General features: G+C 34.1%; 1 pseudogene; it reads left to right on the top strand.

The window, feature by feature from the left end:
• Window positions 1-3,859: 3,859 nt before the first annotated feature.
• LOC122812565 lies at window positions 3,860-3,953 on the top strand (annotated as a pseudogene).
• The last annotated feature ends 14,930 nt before the right edge of the window (window positions 3,954-18,883 follow it).

Here is an 18,883-nt window from a genome sequence, read left to right as displayed (position 1 = left end):
CTAAAGCAAATGACTAGCTCGCCCGTCCATTGTGCCATGTATGGGGCACTAAATAATGGAAGGAATGGAGTCACTGAATGCCATGATGTGAAGCCTCACTCATTCCATGAACAAGCAGCAGCTCAGACAATGTTACAATGTGCAGTACTCACCTTAGGCCTGTGTTCAGTTCAAATGCCTCCTCAACTGCTCTGCTTATTTTGTCATATGGTTGCTTTGCCCCTATATGGGCAATGATATAGAGGTTTCTACTTTGTGCAGGTGTTGTAGTAGTCCCGAGAATATAGTTTCTGTCCTTCTCTACCATAGCAGCAGGTAGATACCATAACTTTCAACCCCTTCTCTTAATCTCTTAAACTGAAACTCCTAACAACGGAGCTCCCTGACAGATGTTGCATTCTTCTCTGTAGGGCCTAGTGCCATTCTCCTTTGGATCTCCATTATGGAGTTTCCCAGCATCCTTCTTGATTTATATATTTGATATCTGAGGACCTAATTTGTTCAAGAACAATAGTACTGCTTGTTGCGTCTTTCGGCTTTTCCTGGTTAGGGGTCGCCACAGCGGATCTCCTGTCTGCTAATGATTGGTAGTTGATTTTTATGTGCCGAGTTACCAGCCCTGACGCACAACCTTCAACGAAGGTACGCCCATTCACGCATGCCTCCACACACAAGACGCTCTAGCTGAGAATCGAACCGGACAGTGTCCTACTGTGAGGCGACAACACTACCGTAGCACCACCACCGTTTAAATGTTTGTGTTTCTGTTCCAGTATCATTCAGCTCCCAGAGTACACTGAGATCCAGCTGATCCTGACTTGTGACAATCTGTAGTGAAGTAGCAGTGGTGCTTGTGGCCTCTGTTTACGAAAGGTATCCTATCAAATCTTTGCCAGTTCTGCTTGGACATGAGAAAATTCTCTTCTCAGTTAAGAAAGGTATCTGCCTGTGGATCAGCTCTGCATCCTCTGGATCATATTCTGGAAGATCATGGTACCACAACTGCTTCAATACACCACCCTCATTATTACTTCTTTGTTTTTATAACTGCTATTTTATTTGCTTACTGGTTTCAAAAGTAAAATGGAGATAAATGTCAGATGTATTGGAAATGAAAGTAGAGCTGCGACTGGATGGGTGGCAATGAGGGGGATACTAAACAGAGCAATTTATTTTTGAGCTTTTGTCTTCGGGATTGAAAATAATTATGTCTGTAAGGGCACTGTCTAACAAGAATGGTTTCATATTATTTTAACTGCTATGTGGCATCAGGACATGAGCATCATCAATGAAGATAGTACCTTCTACATCTGTTTGGGGAATGTATTCTGTGTGCCAGATCCTGGGTGGCAGGGTTACCGATTGACCTGCACACACTCAGGACTGGTGGAGAATCCCTTGCTAGATGGGGCTGAAATCTGTATCAGTAACAGGCACAGACTCAGAAAAACTCTAACTAACAAAAGATTATTTTATTAGACAGTAGGCAAATCAAACACAATTGTCGTTAGTGCATAAAAGAAACCTGGAGATAACAACTAGGGTCTCTGTAGTACTGTTAAGAAGTGTACTTATACATAGAGCTGTTACCTGTATTTGCAAAGAATCAGTCTGATTCAGTGCATCAATACAAAAATAGTCATGTACTGAGGCACATTAGCCCTGATGTGAAGCACATTGGCCCTGACTAGAAAGCAAGACCATGTATGTTGCATATGACTCAGTTCATAGGAGCACAAGGCACCTTAGATTCTGCAAAATGAGGACAAGTCAAACCTCATGACTGGGTTCAAGCTCAAAAGTCCATCTGTGTGTAAATACACAAAGGTTGAAGGATGCTGCAGTTGTAGGCTGTAGTTATGTCCAGGAGCTTTTAGCTGCCAGACTTCAATATGTATTTTCATCCTACATTAATACCACATAGTGAGACCTAGCAATCTCCAAGAAAGTTATTTTTTAAGACAGCTTGATGGACTGGAGAATAGGGTGTAAGAATGCATATATATTTTAAGAATACAATGTAATCTGTCTTGTATCAGCCTCTACTGAGTAAAGGGGTTATCCTTTTTCAAAATGTCATTTGCAGTACCCTGTTTTGGCTTAACCTTTACTGTGGGAAGATGTGGACTGTACAACATGACAAAGGCAGCAGTTTCATAAATTCAGGAGCTGGGTACAAACTGGCTGGAAGCCATAATTATTATCTGCATTTTAAATCTCTCAGAAAATTAAAAGAAAAAAATCACAAAACATTAATGGGTCTAAGCAATAGTTTTGTTGAAGTTTGCCAAGGTCAGATAAGATATCTGTGATACTAGCAACATCCCAGCATTCACAGATCTGTACACTAGCCATCAGAATAGATGTAGTAGCTCCACTGGGAGTTTGGAAACAAGCTGTTTCATCAGAAGGGTGAACATTTGTTGCAGGTTACAGTAGCAGCTACACAGCAGATCTGCTAGGATGAGAACAGAATGAGAAAGCAGCAAAGAAGGAATAATAGGATGGATTCTTTGATGGAGGTTTCAATACCAGGTTTGATTGCCATATGATTACCAATGGGGACAGCAAAGTGGCATGGGGACACACTAAAGGAAACAGAAAAGTCTGTAGTAAAAAAAATCAATTGCACTTGCTAGCTGAAGGAAAAAAATGCTCCTGTTCTGTGGAATCACAGGAAATGTAATACTCTAAAACAGTCTTTGTAATGAGGCATCAGCCGTCACTTGTAAGCCAAGAATTTTAAGCAGGCAGGTAATTCTCTCCTATTTTCAGACCCAGTATGCAGCCTTGATTAGTGCATATGCTGATGATATATTCTCCCGGTGAAGGCTGTTTTTTTTTTTCTACTGACTGGACTTGGCTGATATAACCATGACCGCAGTATATGTTTACATATGTATACACACACACACATACCTATATATATATAATATATATATATATATATATATATATATATATATATATATATATATAGATAGATAGATATGTGTATGTGTGCTTTTATATATATATATATATATATATATATATATATATATTTTTTTTTTTTTTTTTTATACACACACACACACACACACACACACACACACACACCCTATAAAATAATCCAGAGGATAGCTGCAACAAAGATGAAGAAAGAGACAAATCTAAGAGAACGGAGTCTGCATCCCCTCCCCAGCTACTACAAACATAATGCAGTAACTCATCTTATGGCTAAGATGTGCTGCTTGTTTCTCCTTAATTTCGGCATGAATCATGGCAGCAGGGTAACAGACCATGTAGACATCAAGTCTCCGGCAGCTCCCCTGAGACACCAACCCCCCCTCTGCAAACAAACATTTCAAACATTTCTCAGCCATCACGTTATGCATACCAAATCAAGCTAGAGTGTTGCTGCTTATAAACAAAAGGAGATTACAGAGAAAGATGAAAGAATCTAATAGAACATAGCTTGCATGCAGCTTGGAATATGAATTATAACTGTCATTTTATTTTTCATTTAGCCTTATTTAAGTGGCTAAGATCCACTAGGCACAAGTGTGCCTCTTTACAGGGTTACCTATTTTTTTTTTGCTCAATAACTTGCTCAAGGTCTCACAACATGTAAATATAGGCTATGGGAATCAAACTGAAGTTAAGAGGAGGCAGTTTATAGCTTATTGCTGTAAACTACTAAATTGTACTTCCATAACAAGTTTATTTAAAGAAACAAAGATTGACTGATATGAAAACCCAGTGAAGGGCCCTTTCAAGGCCACCTTCACCTTAATAATTTAAGACTGATGTCCTAGGACAACAACAAATACTGGCCAATAAAGTCATACATATACTAAAACTGGATTGATACAAGGTAGATTTGCATGAAATGAGAGAGGGTTAACACTTTCCTTGATAAAGGATTGAATAGGTCCCGGTGCCCTTTACAAAATAAAGTTAAAAATGTATGTCAGGGCTGAGAATTCATATGTTGCTGTCCAGCATTTGTTCTGCTAAAAAAACTAAATACCTGTGCTGCAGAAACATTAATAGACACTATGAAACAAGAAATATTCTGCTAAAATTCCACAAGTGTCAGTTAAAAGCTTTAGCAGATAATCTGTCAAACACTGTATGAAATGGATGGCTACTATGTGCCCTGGGTGCAGTCAGATTTAAAAAAACTGCAACACTATTTTTCAGGAGGTGCTTATAGAGATAAAATAATTATTACTGGTGATATGGTCAACATCATTTGCTCACCTGAGCATGTATGTTTACTCTTTTTACCTCAAAGATATGGTCCTTTAAATTAGATTTGCAGAAATCCTTTAAGACTCTTGCATTTATTTTTAGCATTTAATGTTAAATTTCATCATAAATTTCATGACATTTCACACAGTGTGGCATGCTTTTTTCACCCATTCTATGTAATATTGCAGAAATCCTTCTTCATATTTCCTCTGAATCTCATTTTTTATAATTTCATCCAATGATATCTAGTATTGGAACAAGTATTTATTTATTTATTTATGTTGTAAAGAATGCATTACTGCACCATATTCTTTCCTGAAAGGGACTCCTATGCCTCTGCCATATCCGCTTTACTTTGTCTTCAAAGCAATTTGTTGGCAACAAATGAATTCATATGGCCCAAAACCTTAAAATCTTAGGAACAAAAGGGAGTGGTAAGTTCTAGGAGATACAAGAACATGAGCTAAGAAATATATTTGGGGCTAATCAGAGGCACAGATACGAGACATAATACAAATAACATGAGAAGAAACTCTGTGTCCCTCTAATAGTTTCATAGCTCAAATTGCATATGTAGAATGTGCACTTATTGCAATAAGGATTTTTTTTATTATGTGCTCTTTGCATTAGCAGTATTCCAATATTTTTCAATTCAAAAGCACTTTGTATATAAAAAAAAGTCTCCATTAGTACATACAATCAGTATCCAGTGCAAGTTACTCAGATATGTACATTTGTACTTTTTATGATGATCACATTGAGGCATACTGCAAAAGTCAAGTTTACTTTGAGATGTTATATCATTTTTATGATGACTATTTAATCTGGTCACTAATGGCACAGGCTTACCACTGTATGGGAGAAAGAGTGTCTTCTGATTTTACCCCAAATATTTTGCCTTCAATTGTTGAGGCACATTCCCAGTTTGTAATGTGGTGTAAACTTCAGGCAAATGTCCTTGCCAATTTTACTTTGATGACACCTTTTAGTGTATGTTCATGTCTACCTTAGTCTCACATATGCCTGTGCCAATTGCTCTCCGCCTGTCAGAATACATATTCTCCATATCCTGTGATCACTTTAGTAGCATATCGTAAATCGAATATTTTTTTTTAATACAAAATTCTTTGCTCACCATCATTATATGATGGAACTAGGCTTGTTTATTGGTAGCTATTAAATCTTCAGCTGAAAAATTGTAAATGCTACACTGATACCACTATTACATCATAGAAAAGGCATGATGGGATTATGGTAGCAATTTATGGAATTTCTATGCAAAACGGGGTCATAACAATGTATTATGTCTTTTTGGAGGAAACACTGGTGTTATACACTGAACATTTTTGTTTAGACATAATCTGTGGTGTTTAGACTCAGAGTGGAGGGCTGAGGAAGACACTGGTCAGATAATTCCCTGCTGTATTGATGTATTAGTAGATACTTGGCATATAGAGATTCAAACAAGCTTATAATGGATGACAAAGGAGTCACACATTTTGTTAAATAATGCTCTCACCTGCAATTCTAATATACACTTGGTTTTTCATTCCTCCTGTTCATCCCCATTAAAGATTTGTAGACTGTATTTCTTACAGAATAAATATTAATGGTCCTAAGAGCAGAAGTAATAAATGTCACAAATGAAATGGTTAATTCCTGAAAAACCTGTCCTTGATAGCAGCTATTAGATGTTTCTTACCCTGCCTATGTCTGTCTCTGTGTATAATGTATTGTTTAAACATCTTTCTGTCTGTCTATCCATCCATCATCCTCAAACCAATGTTGAGGGAAAAAAGGTAGTTGACTCGTTGCTGATTGCACCCTGGACAGGCATACTGCCCCCCTTCTTCACCCTGCTGTAGCTATGGACCCATCTATCCAAGCATTCAATAATATAACATTTAGTTCATCATCCTAACAGTATGGGTTGCCCAATCATCAGTATGTCTGTCCAGATATTCCAGACATTAGGGAATGGCCCTACTCAAAAGACTGTCCTAGTAACATATTGGGTTTTGTCTTCACATTACATCAATTACCTTGTACTTAGATATCAGGAGAATTAGCCACATTTGGTAGCAGCATTTGCTGCATTGCTCTTGTGCACGTCGCTTTTCTGACTCTCACAAATGATTTGAACACATTATGAAAGGACACTCTGTACATTACAGACTGGCAGGCACTTCTATCTCTTAAGACCTGACCTGGTACCATGACGCAGGCCATTTGTTCAGCAGTTCCGGAAACATGGTCTGAAATTATTGGGGGTAGTCATGAATGTTAGAGAGAGTGGACCTATTTCATTCTACTACTTTTATTACATCCAGTCTTTTTTATGCAAGGTCAATCTGCTAGACCTGTTTGCTTTCTATGACTGTTATAACCAGCCATTGATTGTAGCTCTCCATATGATATGACATAAAAAACACATCACTCAGCAATTTTTCAGCTGCTCATTTAAAGCAGGGCAGTGTAAGCATGACAGTCTTGGAGGAAGAGATCAAATCCTACTGTAGGAAGGAGTTAGTCACATGCTAGCACAATGTGAACTAAGCATGCATCCCATTATATCTGAATAACAAGGGATTTTTTGAATTAATATTTTGTTTTATTTTAATTGATTAAATGAGGTAGAGCACTGATTACTCCAGAACATTTTTTAGGCTCAACCCAGGAGAGTTAACCAAAATGCAAAAAGTAACAGAATAGTTAAGTAGACTACAAATACACTTCAGAACCAAGATACAAAAAATGGCATAACAATGATAGAAAGAATAATGTAACAATTTAAGCCCAGAGGTATCTAGTGCAACAGCTAGAAATTGTTCACATTCTATCTAAGTTCTAATAAAATTTTTAAGATCAGCTGTTATACTGCTAAATTGCATTATGTACAATAGGCTCCCTACTGAAATGTCGCACTTGAAGTGCCAAAAAGCCGAGAAAAAAAAACCATGAAAGAAAAGTGAATTTTGAAAAATCATTCTTCTCCATAAAACTTTTTTATTGGGGGGGGCAAACCCCTTTTGCACCACCTTACACCCACAGAACTTATATATATATATATATATATATATATATATATATATATATATATATATATATATATATATATATACCAAATCCGAGATCTTCATACCTTGGGAATATTCTGAGAAATGTCATCTCGGACTTAGCATGTGTAAGTCTGATATTTTGGCCATTTAGTCTCTGTATTTTTGGGACTCGCTTTAGCAGGTCCTAACATTTCAAATGGTTACCTGTACAGTAACATATACATCATGTACAGCTAGATTTAGTGCAGCTGGGTAGAGGGACGAAAGATAGGTCTTCTGGATGATAGAGTATTATAGCATATAGATGAGAAGATTAGGTAGAAAGAGAAGGGGAGTGGGTGGGTAGGTAGCAGAAATCAGATGGATTATTGCTGAAGCCGAGTCTAAAGTGGTGTAGTGACAGGATGGTTAGGTATGAGTGGAATATAAGAAAAGTAGGAGATGGGGGATTGAGAACTGAGACGTTTTTTTTTAATCACTTGTACTTGTATATTAAACCACTGAAGGCTGAACTTGGGTTGGGATTTTGAGTTAAATAATTTATATTATTCGATTATGTTGAAACATAAGTAAGAAGTTTTTGAAAATTATTTTTAGCTGTCATCTGAGTTTAATGAATGGTTCAGCTTCTTGTAGTTGTCTCAGGAGGGATTTTCATATTTGAGGGATGAGCATGGAGAAATCATTAATATGGTGGAGCTGGTTGTTTGCAGAACAGAACTGAGAGCCATTTTGCTCTTTTGAGAACTGAACAGTGGTGCCCTCTGTACAGGGTTACAGAGATGAAACAACAGCTGCTGTTAACAATGGTTTGGAGAGCTGTGAATTTTTCTTGGAGATGGCAGAGATTATAAGCATCCTGCACAGTTGTGACCAAGAGCATCTTTGTCTATTGGCATCCTACTGTCTGGGAATCAGAAGTAGGAGACTTTTTGTCTCAGAAGAGCTTATTTATTTTGGATTTAGTGAACCTTGTTGATCTAATCATACACCCAGATATTTGAAGTGTTTAGTAATCATAACCCCTCCCATATCGTTATCAAATAACACTTAGAAAACCTCTCTTATTGGCCACAAATACATAAATTAATCCTGAACACCCAAAAAAAGTAAATATTTTAGAAAAAAACTAAATTTTCTTTAGCACCCCCAGAGAATGGAAGATATTTAGTTGAAGTTAAGAAATATTTTCCAGTCTGTTTTGTTAAGAAAATGTTTGCTTTGTTCTAAAATATTTACTTTTTGGGTTGTTCAGGACTAATTTATTTATTTCCAGCCAACAAGGGAGGTTGTCTAAGTGTTATTTGATAATAGAATGTGAGAAGTTGTGTCTGTAGAATTTCATGCTATCATTATACAGGACAACAGGGATATTTGAAAGGTCTGTTGGCAATGTAATTTATTTATGGAGAGAAACAATATGAGGGGAAAAAAACTTGTGGGACTCATTTTTTTAGAGGGCTGTGGGAAAAGTCCTGGATTCTATTTACATAGTAAAGTTTCTATAGTTTATAAGGCCTGTAAACCAAAGCAGGGATTGAAGACTTATTCCTTTTGATATCAGTGAGCTAAGCAATCCTATGTGATCCACCAGATCAAAAGGTTTGGTTACGTCAACAAAGCCTCTTAGGATGTGTCCAAACTAAATAAGAATTCATTAGTCAAAGTGTGTAAAGCCATCGCTGTACTTATCCTATGTCAGACACACATTGTTTGTAACAGTGCATTCAGTATGTCTGGATATATTCTTGAAATTTAGAATGCTTTAGCATTTGGAGAATTTTATCTAGGGAGAGTAGAATGGATATGGGCCAAAACTCATTTTCAGACCCTGGATTACAGATCCTAAGGATGGATTTTTTTATTATTTATTTCCATTGAGTGAGAATAAACCCCTTGCATAGTTATAAAACACATGGTTACAGTTTGCCTCTACCTGCAGAGTATCTGAACAGATTTAATCAGGTAATTTTTCAATTATTTTTTTCATTACTCAGTTTTTAAGTAGAAGGGAGGGCTGTAGAAGGAAGGGCTGGGAGACTGATACAGAGAAATCTGTGAAGTGAGGAGGAAGGGGGTTTAGTGAATTCACTGACAAAGTCTCTGGAGAGAGGGTCCCTGAAGATTTTGCAGTAATGTATTTTTTATAGTGCACATGTCCAAAGACCACATTTATAAATGTCCACAGTTGTTTTTGGTTCTTCTGAAGGTTGTTTTGATGTGTTTGATGATATGAGGACTTGCACATTCTGGTTGCATTTTTGGCAAGGTTTCTTAGGGAGATAATTTTTTGTTTGCTGTCAGCTGAGGGAGTTAGTTTGAATTTTTCCAAGGTATAGCTCTTATTTTGAAAAGTACTTCTAATTCCTTAATAATCCATGGTTTTGATATGTATTAATGAGGTATGACATTTTATGGAAATATTTATTTTGTAGTAGGGGCAGGATATGCAAGAGTTCCTATGCTACTAATAATGAGCTGTGGTTTGTAATGATTAATGACCAGCATATTTGTGAGAATTCTTGTCATAATGATGCAATGCTTTTATGAATTTCGAAGCTTAGGGTGATTAATGTGTCGAGTGATGCAGCATACAAGTCACTGCTGTGCTACACAGTTAAATGAACCATTTCCTGCACTGTATTAACACAGTCACCATTTCCACTAAAAAAAAGCTCACAATCCCTGCATGTTCAGGATTTTCCATAATTACATCACACTGCATACATTCTACCACTATCAGAAAGTAAAGTGCACATAGCACATATTTTCATCCACAAAAAAAATATATATATCCCCAGTTAAAAAAGAGGATATCCTTGGTGTGTTGGCCAGCTTCCCACAACTAGTAAAATTCCTTCCTTGGAGCATTACTGAAAAATTCTTATGCTTTCAATAGTTTATTTGGTCACCAAAATGAAATACATTATATTTGCATGCACATTGTAATGTATTTCATTTTGGTGACCAAGTCATACATTGCATTTGCATGCACATTATGTACAATGTCCAATAAAGCAAATTCATCATAACAGTATACCAGCGTGTGGTGTCTATATGGCCGCTATATAAAATTTGTTCAGCAATTAATTTCTCTAGAAGGACCATGTACCAAGTGACATATAAATCACTATGTTATGATCATTAACACTAAAGTCAAATGTCCCATACACAATGTAGATTGGAATCACATTTTTTTCAACTGTGTTAAAATTAAGCCATTTTGGAATGGTATTAAAAACATTTTACAAGCTTTATTTAATGAATCATTTAACTTATCTAAAATTATTAAAAGTGTACGAAGGTCCTCATTTGAATGAGTCAAATATGTATCTAGTTTGGACAATACTTACAATCTCAAGGAAGTGTATCACAAGAAGATGGAATACAAACACAATACCAACTTTGGAAGACTTCTGCAGCCTATTGAAGACGATGGCATTTCTGGAAATTAAAATGAAAGAATTAAAGATTCATCCTAAACCATTTATTAACAATCCATGGAAAAAGTCTTATCACTAATTGACACTTTACAATAACTGAACAGATACACTCTAAGTGGATTGTTATACTTATAAAGTAATTGTATATATTGATCTCTGTTAGTGTCAGGCTGATGTAAATAGTGTACATAGTTATTTAAGATGTTATATACAAATACTTTGGAATTTATTCAACTGCATTTGAAAAATAAAAAAAATTGAGAAAAAAAAATAAAAGTCAAATGTCCCATATATAATATCTGTTTTCATCTATTTTTCAAAAATAAATGAATAACAAAATTATCTCTCTCTCTCTCTCTCTCTCTCTCTCTCTCTCTCTCCATATAGATAGATAGATAGATATACACATAGACAGATAGATATGGGAATACCTGATTTTAATGAAAACACCCATAGGTGACTGCAAAACCACCAACAACATATGACTAAAAACATTGAATTTGACACCACACCCAGAGCCACATCATGATTAAATGGGCTCCTAAGCTAGGTAATGGACTGCCCCTCCCTGCAGCAGTCCCCACCCCCTCCAGCAGACTCCCCCATCTAGTGTCACATCACTTGGCTATTTCTCCCCCCAGTTATCATAAACACTGTACAAACCTGTTAATGTGCATACTATTTTCATCTTTACTTTTACAATGATTACAGATATTTGGATTTAATTTAAAATGGTTATTTCAAATTTTTATAGTAGAAGTACTAACAGACATTTGATAAATAAAACAATGAAGTCTCAGAATGAAAACAGATTTAGCATGAACAGTAAACTTTTCTGCCCTTGAAATGGCATTGAAACCCACAATCAAAGAAAATGCATCTGGCCAGTGGTGGATTAAGTCTACCTTTGGGCTGTTTTAAAACCATAGACCCCTTGCACACATTTTTAGGACCATGCATACATGCATGTATTCTTTGACTCGCCTTCCTGATTGTATTAAATTATATTCTTTTTATAATGCAGCACCATTTGTTACAGTGTATTTTAAATGTGTAGTTTTGAAATTTTGTCCAGTAAGCAATGAAACAAAATGTATGAATCAATAATGATGACACTACCCATTTCAGAACATTTCAACCATAAAAGGCCACTCTAAATTACAATCCACTAATATGAGTTAATGAGTTAATGTCTACATTCTCTGCAGAAGTAAAACTCACCTCAATAACTCCACATTAAAGTGATCTGTAACTAATAAAGAGATTGCTGCTTTACATTTCAGTGTTTCGTCTACAAATTCAGTGCCTGCTGCCCTTGAAGAATAAATTACCGATGTTACATTTAAAAAAACTAAATTGGTGGGCTGATAGTTTTGCAATAGGGAAAGGCTGGCAACCACCAACAGGTTCACAGGTATATGACATCTCATCAGAAGGAATACAGCACCCCCCATTTGCCACTTAAAGTACACAACATTATTAGCAATCCATCAGCCTTCTACACCAAAGGCAAGTATACTACCTATTGTGCTACTAACACTGCTTTCAAACTGTATAGCACAAACACTGAAGATCAATTGCTAGAGAAAACAGTTACACATTGAAAACAGACTTAGTATGAGCAAAAGTAAACTTCTCTTCCTTTGAAACTCACAGTTCATTCAAAATGCACATGCGCTGAAACTCATAATTCTCTGAAAATGGCACTAAACTCACAATTCCTTGAAAATTACACTGAAACTCGTAACATATCTCTTAACCTCTTAGCATAAGAAGTCTAGACAGGGCCTAAAATAGTGGGTGGACAAAGGCCCAAAATCAGGGACAGCTTTTAATTACCACTCTTATGAAGTTAGAAAGTTGCTGGAGTAACATGTTTTGCATCAACATGCATTTTATGATGAATATAAAGTCTGAAATCCAAATGTCTCTTTAGTGACTTTGGTCCTTAAAGATTTGCCATAAAACCACAAGTTTTATGAGGAACATATCAAAAGTATGAGGGAAACTCTGGACAGTTGAGAGGTATAACTATTAAGTAGTCTGGTAGGTGGTCTAGAGGTTTCAGGCTTTTGTTTCCTGTAACCAGGGTACATGGTTTGAGCTTGAACAAGTTGGTTTCCTGCACATAGCTCCATTTCCATATTACATTGTGTTTTTTAAACATTTTTATTTCATTTTAAATAAACTGCAAAAAAATGACATAATTTAAGTTTCAACAGAAATGAAAAAAGAGCATGAAGCAATATAAACACAACTATATACAATGTCCATAACAAATATTAACATGAAACAACATTAATATTTTTCTAAGTCCTTGATTTTTTTCCAAGACAGTTTCTTATGAGTGACATTCATAGTTAAATCAGATGAAGTTTGCAATTCTTTGTTGCAAACTATTGTTGCTAGACAGATAAACTCTGAAAAATACATTTACTCTTCCAATTCACAGCAGCAATCTTTCTGGCAATAGCTGGAATGGACCATAATAGTACCTGGAATTGATACATTAAATAAAATTAAAGAGTATGTTATATTACATTTGTCTGACCACAAAGCTTTGGTAAAGTTTCTGAATTCTTCCCAGCATGGAACAACCATTTGACACTTCAGGATCATGTACTCCCAGTGCACAACCAGGGTATTATTACATCTCCAACATCTTATATATTCTCTTTTATAGAAAGATGCTATTTACATGGAGTTAACAAGGTTCTACAGTAAAAACTCAGTTAACTGGCACTCATGGGGATAACTGTAGCTTCTGGTTGCTTGAGAGTTACTATTAAAAATAGCCCTGGCTAAAACTATACCCTATACTATTTGTTTGGTTTGACTTGTTCTCAGGTTGGGAGAGAGGGAATTTATTCATATCTTCCTTTTTAAAACTCTAAAAAAACAAGAGGCATGTTACTGTGGAGGTAAACAGAAAGTGTAACACATGAAAATTGATTGATTTATTTATTTATATATTTGTTTATTTATTTGCCAGTTGCTTGAGCTCTGGTTAACTGAGAATTTACTGTATTCAAAAACTTCCAAGTAAACGTCTTCCAGTAAATGTAAGATGTATTGTTAATTACAGATTGTAAATATAACTTTTTATTGACCTCTGAAATTGTTTCCTTATTTACTTTTGTAGAAGAGTCTTAATGGGACATATCAAAATCCATAAATTCATTTTTTTAATTCTATAAATTATTGATAGGTTTGATTTAGTTTTATATTCAATATTATTGGCCTGAAAAAAGAATTATAAAATCTTTGGCACTTGTTTAGTGTTCATACCAATGACATTTGTAAGTTGATATTTATGAATTCTCTTAATGTCTGAATGTCTAACCAATTGTTATTAACTGTGTTATATGTAGCTAGGAGTTTTTTTTTTTGTTTGTTTTTTGCAGAAGTTATGTTATTTATGTCTAAAAGTTGGTATCAAAATGTTAAATTACCTTTCTCAAGATTAGTCATTGCATTTAAATTGAAAGAGTCAAGACAACAAGTTGTATACAGAATAGGAAACATTAAGACCAACATCTGTTTAAGTAAATAGTTCCTGTTCATAATTGTTTTGAAAACATCTAAAATAAGTTTAATACCAAAAGTATAAGTTGCTGTAATTTTATTATTTATACAGTGATCTTTTAATGCCCAATATGCTATATTAATATTTGGCATGGCAACAGAATTTATTTCAGCTGTTATGTTTGAAGCCAAAATAACTTTGTGTAAAGATTTCCAGTTTGAGCTATATGATGAGTTAAGCCGTAAGCTGACAAAATTTAGGATGGTTGACTTAATGTAGAATTCAGTGTTTGGAAATCCAATACCATTTTCTTTCTAATCTCTTATATGCCATTTAATGATATTCTTGGCTTTTGAAGATGCCACAAAAATTTTAACAATAAAAAGTTTAACCTTTTTATAATTTTATTAGGGGGTGGTATAAGTAATGACTGTGCAAGGTATAATATTTTGGGTAATATTATATATATTTTTAATATAAGCCTATCTTCCATTGGAAAGAAAATTTTGCTCCAGCTTTCAACTAATTTTGATATACTATAGTTAAAGATACTGTTTCCTTCCATTTAGTCTTTATATTAACTTCTAAATACTTAAGTTGCTTATTCTCCCAATTAAAGTCATTACATTTTTAAAGAGGATGTGGCTTTTTAATTTATTAATATTACTTTTGTTTTATTATGATTAAATCTTAATCCAGAGATTTTTTCAAAGCACTTCATTGAATTAACAATATTCCCCAATGTAGCTACATTTTTACCCTTCTCTGATGTTTATTGGCTGCTTTGAACTAGAGTGAATATATTAAAAGTGTTTGCTGATGTAGTTTTTTATATGGGCTGAAGAAGCACTAGTATGTGATGTGAAAGTGCTTACCTTATTAAACTTTTAACATTTTATGCTTCCAGTTGTGTTTCTGTGCCTTGTTTTCTTCAGTTACATTTGTTGTTGGCTTGCAAGCACAGTTCATTCCTTGGGATGTTCTTCTTCGTTTCAGATAGTTAATAAAATATCATTTGCAAATTGAATTTTAGAATTATAAGTATCACTAACAATGAGACCTTTCATTTCATTATTATTTCTAATAAAAGTGGTGAAGGGCTCTATTGCCAAGGTGAATAATAGTGGAGATAGTGGACATCCTTATTTTGTTCATTTTAATGTTTTAAAAGAACAGGAGAGAAAAGAGACAATTTTAATATAAGACTAGATATTAGTATATATTTTCATTTTTATTTCTATAAAGCCTGGAAAAAATTGTACTCTAAGTGCACTTTGTAAGTATTGCCAATTAAGATAATCAAAAGCTTTATCAGTGTCTAAACTTAGCACTGATAGTTCTTTTTTATTTTTATTAGCAAAATCTACTAAGGATGGAAGACTGATAATATTGTCTTCCACCCTTCGATATAGCCATAAAAATGTATAATCTACATTCAATAATGTAATAGGGAATGCAAAGAACATAACTTTGGGTTTTTGTCTTGTTTTAAAATATGAAAAACCAATGAATATTTCCATGCAGGAGGAATGTTTAATGAATTTCTTATTTTATCAAATACATTTAATACTTTAAAGATATTATCTGGGATTATTTTATATAATTCTGCAATTAAACCATCCAATCCAGGAGCCTTATTTTTCTTCAAACTCTTTACTTGAGCATTTAATTCTTTAAGAGTAATAGGTTTGTTTAACTTATCATTTTGTTCTTGGGTCTATATTAAATAATCGAAAGATTAATTCACCGAATGGTATTTCCATCGAAAATACCATTCAGCAAATTCGCTCTTGTGGGGGGGACTGAACTCCATGCACCCCCACTAATTATATATACCAACTCTAAGCTCACACTACAGTGAGGGAAGGGCAAATTTTCCAATTTTTGCAGTACCATGATCGCAATATTCAGAATTCGCTAAATGGTATTTTTGATAGAAATACCGTTCGGTGAATTCAACTTTCAATTATCTAATACAGACCCTTTGTTCTTTTGATACTTTTTGTTTTATGTTTTCCTTTAGAACACTGTCAGTTAAGTTACTATTCTCTAGAGTTAGATCTGTATTATTAATTTCTTCATAGTGTTTCCTAAAAGGTTCTAAAAATGTTTTTTCAAGTGCATTACTCTTTTAGGTTTATTATTCACTTGACATGTTATTTCTTTAATGTGATTTGTTTGGTTTCATATTTTATCTTATTGCTGTTCTATGCAAATGTTTAGGATTTATAGTATAAGTTTGTAATGTAAGTGTCTTCAAATGTATTGCAAATTTATGATTTAGTATTTCAATATATTTTTGATTAAAAGTGTTTAATTCTGCAGACTTATCTTTATCAGATGGTTTTAACTTTAACTTTAAACTATCAATTTTTGTTTGAAGCATCTTTAATTCATTATCCCAATATTTTCTCTTTGTTAAATACCATTTCTTTGCTCTGCCATAAACATAAGCTGTAAATGTGCCCCATAAAATAACATCAGAGGTCACCATTGTTATTAATATCAATAAAAAGTTTTTAGTTAATTCAAAAAAAACATTCTTTGAATCCTTTAATTTTTACTATATATGCTGGTAATCTCTGCCAGTGTACTAATTCATTAGATTTTAAACTAGGTCTAAAGGTAATGGCATTATGGTCAGACTTAATACTTCTTCTACTTTGGAATATAGCCCATTAGATGCAAAGACTTTATCAAAACTTGTTTGAGTACCAAATCTATATGAATAATGAGTATAATTTAGGGAGTTATCCAATTTTAGCTCTTGAATATTTCTGAGGTTCATAATGTTTGTAAAATTGATTAATTGTTTAGCAGTCACAGTTATTTTAGGCTTCTTGTTTTTGGTGGTATCATTTCCTGATGGTATACAATTAAAGTCACCAGTCATTAAAATTTCACGTTTTGCATGGTGAGCTATAATGTCTAGATATTTTTTTCCTACTTTAGTACCCCTTCCAGGAATACAATAGATGTTGACAAAGTTATACATCTTCTTATCTATTTCAAGTATGACTAATCCCATCATACCATTTTTGTCAGTATAAAAGTCAATCACCTTAGGTACAGCTATAGACTTCTTCCAAAGTATTATAGCACATCTCCTTTTAACATTGTAATGTGAATCCATCAATATCAAGTATTGACTATGTCACTCTTCTTATGTCTTTCTTTATTAAATGTGTTTCCTGTAAAAAAATGATATCAGCTTTATTTATTTTAAAGTACTCAAATAAACATCCTCTCTTCATTGGATTATTCAAACCATTAATATTTAGTAATATACACGTATATGTTTTCATTTTTAAGTTTTAAAAAGTTACCAGGTTTAAATAGTAGTTCTTATATACTTGGCAGTACTTATATTTAATCTATTTTGTTATGGACAAAGGATTAATAATATTCAACAAATAAATGAAAAAAAAAGTATTTACAACTCCTAACATGGAACACATCATTCCTGATTTGATGACATAGTCATTCAAATTCTCTTCTAACATCTTTATCATTTCTCTAACCATTCTTCTGTGTCTACCTCTGAAGAGATATCTTCAATATTCAATATTCTTCTGAACAAACGTCCTCTAAAAATAAACTATATTAATCTAATTATTAGATTTTAAGTTTAAACATAGCTTATATTTATTTTAAGATCATGTTGAATAAATTTAACTTACCATAATAGGTTAAATTAGTGACAGTTTCCATAAGGGTCTATATTAGAACACCGAACTTTTAAAATTTCGAGTGTTCTAATATCGAACCCTACTAATCAAAAATTTAAAACATTGAACATACAGAACAGCAACTTTTTTCCTAGGGAAAACATTTGCTGTTCCAAAACACATACACACAACACAAGCACACAAAACAAACAGCAATCCACACACATACACCTAAACTCTTACACCTAACCCTACACTAAATTATACATACACCACTAACTATCCACTTACCTTAACCCAAACCCTAACCCTAAAGTCCATCACTATCGCACAGTCAACTCACCCGTGCCCTAACCCTAATTAACCTACCCTGCCCTAACCCTCACGTCCACACAATCGTACACTTACCTAACCTGTGCCCTAACCCTAACTCACCTAACCCGCCTTAACCCTCACATCTACACAATCGCACACTTACCTGAACCCGACCCGTAACTTTCCACCACAGCACTGAAAATACTGAAGCAACAGAATTGGGCAACCAAATTCTTTCCCTAGGAAAAAATTCGGTTTTCTATTTCTTCGATATTTTCAGCATTCGCTGAAAATGGGTTGATATTAGAACACTCAAAATTTTGAAAGTTCGGTGTTCTAATATACACCCTTTCCATAAGTTTCTAATATGGTAAGAATTAAAAAATAAATAAATGTAATATTTCTTTTAAGCTAATTAACTGTGCATTGCCCTTTAACTATTGCTATTACAATTCAATTTATGCAATAGTAATTTCTTACTTAGTAAAATAGCTGTCACATAGAGTTTCTGTATGTTTTACCATGCTGAGTTCATAATATATTTATTTAGGGTTTTGTTAAAACACTTCAGATGCCCTTTGTTAAAACACTTCCAATGCCCTATCCTGTCTCTTTCCCCTCTAAAACATATAATAC

The sequence above is a fragment of the Protopterus annectens genome, chromosome 9.part0, assembly GCF_019279795.1.
Source record: "Protopterus annectens isolate FY-2018-M chromosome 9.part0, PAN1.0, whole genome shotgun sequence".
Classification (NCBI taxonomy): Eukaryota; Metazoa; Chordata; order Ceratodontiformes; family Protopteridae; genus Protopterus; species Protopterus annectens.
The sequence above is the reverse complement of the archived record's forward strand: the minus strand, read 5'-3'. Positions and strand labels throughout refer to the sequence as shown.